We start from the raw sequence: 8,824 nt of genomic DNA, 5'->3' as shown, positions 1-8,824 counted from the left end.
ATAGGTGACAGTTGTTACTCCACCTCGTCTATGTCGATACAGATAAATGTCCACTCCATGACGTGGAGGCCTAGAAAATAAATAAATATCATCGACATTGATAGTGAGTCCATGGTGTCCAATCATGAAGCGTTCTTCCTGTACATTCCACTTTCTCACCATCCACTCCAATAAGTCAAGTTGGGCCTTCATACCTAGAATTGTGAAAAATTTATATAGGCCATAGTTTACCAATGCATATATTGTCTCTCGATGGCTCAAAGCAACTATATCTTGTTCTTCATGTTGACGCTCTCTCCACTCAATTTTTATAGCTCAAAATGTTGGAAATAAACATGGAGGATCACAATAAGAAGTTGTGGTAAGTTTTTTTCTAAAAAAAATGGGTATTTTTAATTAATGTTTCAAATCCCATAGGACTTCGCGTGACCGCTTATGGGAACTAGTGTGAATTTGCACAGTTCTAGTGCCAGAAAGTTATTTACGAAGATGGATCCTTTTCGCATTGAGTATGTTTTTATCACTTTTTTGAACACGTTAAAAATTTACGAAAAAGCAACACGAGTTTTTTTTATGCCCTTTTTAGACTCCCTAAACATGAAAATATCATCAAGTACTTGACTATTCGAACTCGTACAAGTGGATGAACAATTGTCCATTGAACTTAAGTTTGCCCCTTTTATAGACTTAACTACACAATTTATGGAAAAGGTATACGTTAAATAATCATGTTCAATAGAGTTCTCTCCTACGTTACTTTACATTTTTTATGGGATTCAGGGACTAAATGTATGAAATTGGATATTTTAGAGTTTACTTGATGTTTTGCTGACATCTATGACCTATCTGTTGGACATCATGATCATATAAAGAAGGTTAGAATGTTGAATCCACTAAATGATATTCTTTATACTTGTCATCACTTATTTCATATAGAAGGATGGTTCATTAACACCTATACATGAGTCTACTGGTAAAACTTGTTATAAGCATGATTGGCACTCTTCTTGTTTTGATAAAGCTTTATTGAATGATCTAACCTGATTTCATTGGTCAAGAAAAGAATGGTAACCTTGATGTAGGAAGTATAAGTGTAAGATTGATAAGTAGATCTCTTGCTAACTATCCTCATGGTTAAATTGAATATACTAACTTGATGAAGTGACTTATTACAAAAGTGGTATTGTTCTCATAATCATTGAGATATGATGTTGCATCTATCTACTACTTGGAGTCTAAACCTTAGATGAAGGATTCATGTTACGATGCTAATGGCCATATCTATTATTGCATGACTCAAGTCGAGACAGGTTCCTTACATGGATGAAGATGAATGATTCAGATCCCCAGTCAGAGGGAGAATCTCTTCTCAAGATTCTTAGCCTTATTACTAATTGTATTCTATGTTGATGAAGTATGATTTATGTGCATATGAAACTATTGATCTATAGTAGAGTCGTAGATCTGAAGCTTGTATAGAAATTATGTTTTCTTCTCCAGTCGCAGTCACAGATCTAGGAGATCTCTTCCTTGGATGCTCGCATGTGAAGGCCTAGACAACACCTAGGCAACCAAAGTCGCTCTCATGCTAACATGAAGTGAGCAGCTAGATGTTTGAATGTTGTTGACCATCATATGAATATTTATGAATTTGCTTAAATTTTGAATCAAAGTGTCTCTGACATGTTCTACCATTCTTAACTGGTTTCCGAAAATGTTGAGTTAAATTGTTGATCATATAATGAAGTATTGTGCATGAAATCATATGTTCACATGCAAGATGTCACTACCATAGATGTACTACAGATAACAAGATATGCTAGCAAGAAAATCTTAAATATCTTCCATAACATGAACATGCAGAATGAAATTGTGTTTATCGGTGACCAAGATGTACATATAGATATGTCATTATGTTTGTGCTACATGAGGTTGGCATGATTTGGAATTATTGGTATATATGAAAAGTGTTTTGACATGATGCTTTGACTATAGATATTTCTACAAGAGTAATTTTGACTAGACCTGATGTCTGCTGATATGATTTGACAATTGTTGATTTGTTGTGATATCAATGTGATGTGGGCATGATGACTTATGTGGGTATTCAGGATGATGAATTACAAGATATGACTTAGATATTGATTGTAGTTTTGATTTTATATCCTAATGATGTACTTGTGATAGGTGATGAGCCTCTGATGATAGAAATCAGAGGGAGATGGATTATGGAGCCCAAAATGATGTATCAAGGCATGATTACTTGATGTCCGGAATTTGGGAAAGAAATTCCATATTGCATAGCTATTGAAAAATATTTTTGTAAATATTTGATACTTTGATTTGAAGTTGTTGAACTCAGAATCGCATCCGATAATTGATTGAGGTATTGTTGATTATGTCTTTTAACAACCACCTATATATATATGATGTGCATAGAATGTAAATAGATTCATGATTGAGCTAGTTCACTCACATAGAGTTCCCATTGAGCGTGATTTGAGATATCTGCATGAGATATTATATTTTTAGAATGAGATATTTCTCCTATGGTATGTCTCTACACAAATGTATTGCTAATATTTGAGAGTATTTCTTATAAGCACATTTGGATGTTTGTTTAGTAGGAGATCCATCATGATATCTTGGATGAGAAGTCCATAACATAACTGACGTCGATGATGATGTTGTTAGCAGTGCTAGTTGTGAGGCATGATACAAAATCTACTTAGAGATTTGTTTGAGTGTGATCTGGATATGACATGGTTACATTTGGGACCATTATACTGTCACATATTGAGATAGTCCATTTGTTCGAAAAAATATTAAGCTTATGGTTGTAAAATCCTTGAGAGGGAGGATGATTATGGTATGATTTTGTTATTTATATGATTATATATGATCCAACATGATATTTGATTTGTTGCTCTGTGTCAACATGAAACATCTTCTATTAAGAAACTAATATTGTTGATATTATCACAAAGGCATTATCAAAGAGAAATTTATTGGTTTTCAGAGAGAATCTCCTCGGTATGAGGTGCAACACTGATTGAGGACAATGAGACAACTCCTCCTACCATTTTTGAGCTCCTAGGGTGAGGAATCGAGATGGCAGGATCCTGGGGTTGAGTGAACTCTCGAAAATAGGAGTTTACCCCTATCTGTTACCCATAGGGTTGGATTAGTAGCTCACCCTATCTTGGTCTTTCTATATTATACCTCACTTGGCATCATACCCATAAACTGGGCTTGTTGGGAGTAACGCTCCTCATCTAGCCAATGAGTTGAGAGTGTACTTGGGGGTGTATAACACAAGGCGATTATGATGCAGGTGTTCTACCACATGAATGGGTCATCAATGGAAAAATTAGTAAGTAATAGGATGGGTTGAGATGACCCGATATGATTATAGGTTGAGGGCAAAGCTCCCCGATGAAATTCGAGGGTCAAGCATTTACTCCTTTATGTGACGAGTTATCATATTTCTTGGTATGGGTGGAAGCTATTTCTCCCTGATGTGATTCCAGGTTAATATTTTCTACTTGATGATATGCTCTTCGATGAAGATATTCTAGGTATTAGCCTGATGTTAAAGATTCCAGATAATATCCTGATGGATAAAGGGTGGTAGCTTGAGCTCCCCTCCAGTAACATATTCTTCTTCTTCTAGATTCAAGGATGTGCATGCATATAAGAAGGAACAATCAAGAGATAACATGAATAAGAAATGGATAGATCAAGATGTACAATGATGATTTTTTATGGACATTACACGATGACTGTATGAAAAATATGATCCGTGATTATATATTGTTCTATGGACAAATATTGGCACGTGGACTTCTCCCTAGTTGAAAGGGAGTGTTAAGTTTTTCAACTATGGTAAAACTATACCTTGGACAACTCAAATGACTGAGATAATGATTGCATTATATCCCTCTTTTTGATAGGACCAAAATCAACCTAGAGGTCACCCAATTTGGTTAAGCGGAGGTTGAATTATAAATTATTTTATTCATACATGTATTCTACAATGGGTGGGCTCTAATCACATGAGTAACTGATTGGGTCAGTCTTAACCCCAAGTAAACCCTCAGGAAATCCCATCAATAGAATATACCTCAATATCATTTGGACACATTTCTCTTCTCTTTTTTTTTTGGTTCACATAGGTTCGACGGAAGGAGTTCTCTCAAAGGTCCAAAATCATAGGCAAAAGGTTCGCTCTGGGTTAGGGTCTTCTGGATCTTGGTCGTTGACACACAACATGGAATTTTGGTCCTTGGATGCTGGAACATAAGCCTATGGGAGTGACTATAGACCCTTGGCTGATGGAACAATGGCTTATGTGAGTGACCATGGCTTCAGCAGCAAATCGAAAGCTTCAGGTCCCTGGTCACTCACATACGATTGTCTTGAGAGTGACCAGTACATCTCATTCACTCGCACAATAACTGCAAGGGAGTGACTCCCAGATTTAGGTGTATTTTTCCATAGCCATACGTATAAATACTTCCTAAGAGTGATTGTGCAATCATAATCCCTCGCATATAGTGGCAGAGAGAGAGAGAGCACAACATTTCAATCGCACATAGACAATTTTGATGAGAGCGACTTGAGTTTAGATCTAGGATTTGACTTCTTCACTTTAGTTGACTTAAGTGATATGGTAGATCTTGGTTTATGTCGATCTGATTTGTTAGTATCCATTGCAAACATATTTATTAACCTCATTGATAGTGACAATAGTGCTCAACAATGTTTGACACAGTGACAACAATATACAACAGTTGACATCAGTTTGTGACAGCATAATACAACCATCCATATGAGTTCCAAAAGACATGAGTCCCCATAGTTGATACAGATAAATGTCCACTCCATGACGTGGAAGCCCAGAAAATATATAAATGTCATCAACATTGATAGTGAGTCTATGGTGTCCAATCACGAAGTGTTCTTCCTATACATTCCACTTTCTCACCATCGACTCCAGTAAGTCTAGGTGGGCCTTCATACCTGGAATTGTGGAAAATTTATACAGGCCATAGTTTCTCAATGCATATATTGTCTCTGGATGGCTCAAAGCAGCTATATCATGTTCTTCATGTTGACGTTCTCTTGACTCAAGTTTATAGCTCAAACCTTGGAAATAAACATGGAGGATAATTATAAGAAGTTGTGGTAAGTTTTTTTCTAGAAAAATTGGGTGGTTCTAATTAATGTTTCAAATCCCACGACACTACACGTAACCACTTATGGAAACCAATGTGAATTTGCAAAGTTCTAGTGCCAGAAACTGTGCACATCCCATTTTTCTTTATTAAAAACTTAGATGGTGTGCGCAGTCCTGATGAAGGTAAATTGTGCACACCAAGGGAAATTTTTCATTTGCTAAACCCACCAAAAACCAAAATAAAAGGTAAATTATGAAATAAAAACAATGAAAACCAAGATTTCAGAGAGATAGTTTACCTAGAGAAGATGACTCCAAATTTGGTCCAACAGTTTGACTAGAATCTACCTCTTAAGTTCTTGGTGAAACTGCACTCTATCACTCTCAAATGGTAAAAAATAAAAATGGTAATTTTTTTTAGGTTTTTGGATCTTATAAGCTTTTAGGCCCATTAAAATATTATTGTTTTCCTATTAGCCTCTGAAATCCAAAATTTATTTTTGTTTACTATATTTTTGAGCGGTGATGATTATTTTTTATTTTAAGTGTGCAAATCATAGGTTATTTACGAAAATGAATCCTTTTGGCATTGAGTATATTTTTATATTTTTTTTGAACTCATTAAAAACTTACGAAAAATCAACCCAAGGAATTTTTTTTATGCCCTTTTGAGACTCCCTAAACATGAAAATATCGTCAAGTACTTGACTATTCGAACTCGTACAAGTAGATGAACAGTCGTCTATTCAATATAAGTTTACCCCTTTTATAGACTTAACTAAACAATTTATGAAAAATGTATACGTTGAATAATCATGTTCAATAGAGTTCTCTTATGCTTTATTTTACCTTTTCTATGCGATTGAGGGACTAAATGTAGGAAAAAGGTCATTTCAGAGTTTACTTGATGTTTTGCTGACATCTATGACCTATCAGTTAGACATCTTGATCCTATAAAGAAGGGTAGAACCTTGAATCCAGTAAATAATATTCTTGATACTTGTCATGATTGATTTCATATAGAAGGATGGTTCATTAACTCCTATACATGTGTCTACTAGTAAAACTTGTGATAAGCATGATTGACACTCTTGTTGTTTTGATAAAGCTTTATTGAATGATCTGACCTGATTTCATTGGTCATGAAGAGCATGGTAACCTTGATGTAGGAAGTATAAATGTAATATTGATAAGTAGATCTCTTACTAACTATGGTCGTGTTAAACTAAATATCCTAACTTGATGAAGTGACTTATTATAAATGTGTTATTTTGCTCATGATCGTTGAGATATGATGTTGCATCTATCTATTTCTTTGAGTGTAAACCTTAGATGAAGGATTCATGTCACGATGTTGATGGTCATATATGTTGTTGCATGACTCATGTCGAGAGAGGTTCCTTACATGGATGAAGATGAACCATTCAAATCCCTAATCAGAGGGAGAATCTATTCTCAAGATTTTTAGCCTGATTACTATTTGTATTATATGCTGATGAAGTATGATTTATGTGCATATGAAAGTATTGATCTGCAGCAGAGCCGTAGATCAAAATCTTGTACAGAAACTAGGTTTTCTACTCCAGACATGGTCACATATCTAGGAGATCTCATCCTTGGATGCTCGCATGTGAAGGTCTAGAGAATGTCTAGGCAACCAAAGTCGCTCTCATGCTAACATGAAGTGACAAACTAGATGTTTGATTGTTGTTGACCATCATATGAATATTTCTGAATTTGCTTGAATTCTGAATCAAAGTGTCTCTAACATATTCTGCCACTCTTAACTGGATTCTCAAATTGTTGATCATATAATGAAGTATTATGCATGAAATCATATGGTCACATGGAAGATGTCACTACCATAGATGTACTACAGATAACAACAAGATATTCTAACAAGAAAATCTTAAATATTTTCCATAACATGAACATACATAATGAAATTGTGTTTACCGATGACCACGATGTACATATAGATATGTCACTATGTTTGTGTTACATCAGGTTGGCATGATTTGGAATTATTGGTATATATGAAAAGTGTTTTGATATGATGCTTGACAATAACTTTGAATTGATTACTGATATCTTCTTTGACTATAGAGCATTCTAGAAGAGTAATTTGGACTTGACACGATGTCTGCTAATATGATTTGACAATCATTGTTTTGTTGTGATATCAATGTGATATGGGCATGATGACTTATGGGGGTATTTGGATAATGGTCTCCTTATTCTTAGCACAGTGGTTGAAAGAATGATAGTCATGACTATGAATGACTTATTATAAGAATGAATTGATGAAGCCTTAAACTTATATTGAATAATCAAATTCATACTTTATATGAGATCTACCTATCTCTTGGATGAAAGTATTAATACTACGATAATGATGACTTTGATTATGGTCATAATCTGTCTTCTAAACTCTAATGAGATGATTTCTCTTGGATGATTATACAAATTTGATTTATGAAAGGATGATTATGATGCCTTAGCAAGGCATTATTCTTAGAATCTAGATATGTCTATATTTGATGAATTCAGGATGATGAGTTACAAGATATGACTTTGATATTGATTGTAGTTTTGATGTTATAACCTAATGATGTACTTGTGATAGCTGATGAGACTCTGATGATAAAAATTAGAGGGAGATGGATTATGAAGCCGAAAATGATGTATCATGGCATGATGAATTGATGTCCGGAATTTGGGAAAGAAATTCCATATTGCACAGCTATTGAAAAATGTTTTTGTAAATCTTTGATACTTTTATTTGAAGTTGTTAAACTCGGAATGGCATCTGACAGTTAACTGAAGTATTGTTGATTATGTTTTTGAGAAACCACCTATATATATATGATGTGCATAGAACATAAATAGGTTCATGATTGAGCTAGTTCGCTCACATAGAGTTCCCATTGAGCATGATTTGAAATATTTGCATGAGATATTATATTTTAAGAATGAGATATTTCTCCTATGTTATGTGCCTACACAAACGTATTCATGATATTTGAGAGTATTGCTGATAAGCACATTTGGATGCTGCTTTAATAGGAGATTTGTCATGATATCTTGGATGAGAAGTCCATAACATGATTGATGTTGATCATGATGTTGCTAGCATGGCTAGTTGTGAGGTAGGATACAAAATCTCCTTAGAGATTTGCTTGACCATTATCTGGATATGACATGGTTACATTTGGAACCAATATACTATCAAATATTGAGATAGTCCATTTTTTTGAAACAAGATTAATATTATGGTTGGAAATTCCTTGAGAGGGAAAATGATTATGGTATCCTTTTGTTATTTATATGATTATATATGATACGACATGATATTTTATTTGTTGTTTTGTATGAACATGAAACATCTGCTATTAAGACATGATATTGCAGATATTATCACAAAGGCATTACCAAAGAGAAATTTCTTTCTTTCTTTTCAAGAGAATCCCATCGGTATAAGGTGCAATGCTAATTAAGGACACTGATCCAACTCCTCCTACCATATTTGAGCTCGCAGGGAGAGGAATTGAGATGGAGGGCTCCTGGAGTTGAGGGAACTCTAGAAAATAGGAGTTTACCCCTATTTGTTAGCCATAGGGTTGGAGTAGTAGCTCACCCTATCTT

Source organism: Pinus tabuliformis, chromosome 5_1, assembly GCF_031772625.1.
Source record: "Pinus tabuliformis cultivar Carrire ecotype Pingquan chromosome 5_1, CPIR1, whole genome shotgun sequence".
NCBI classification, from domain to species: Eukaryota; Viridiplantae; Streptophyta; class Pinopsida; order Pinales; family Pinaceae; genus Pinus; species Pinus tabuliformis.
The sequence above is the reverse complement of the archived record's forward strand: the minus strand, read 5'-3'. Positions refer to the sequence as shown.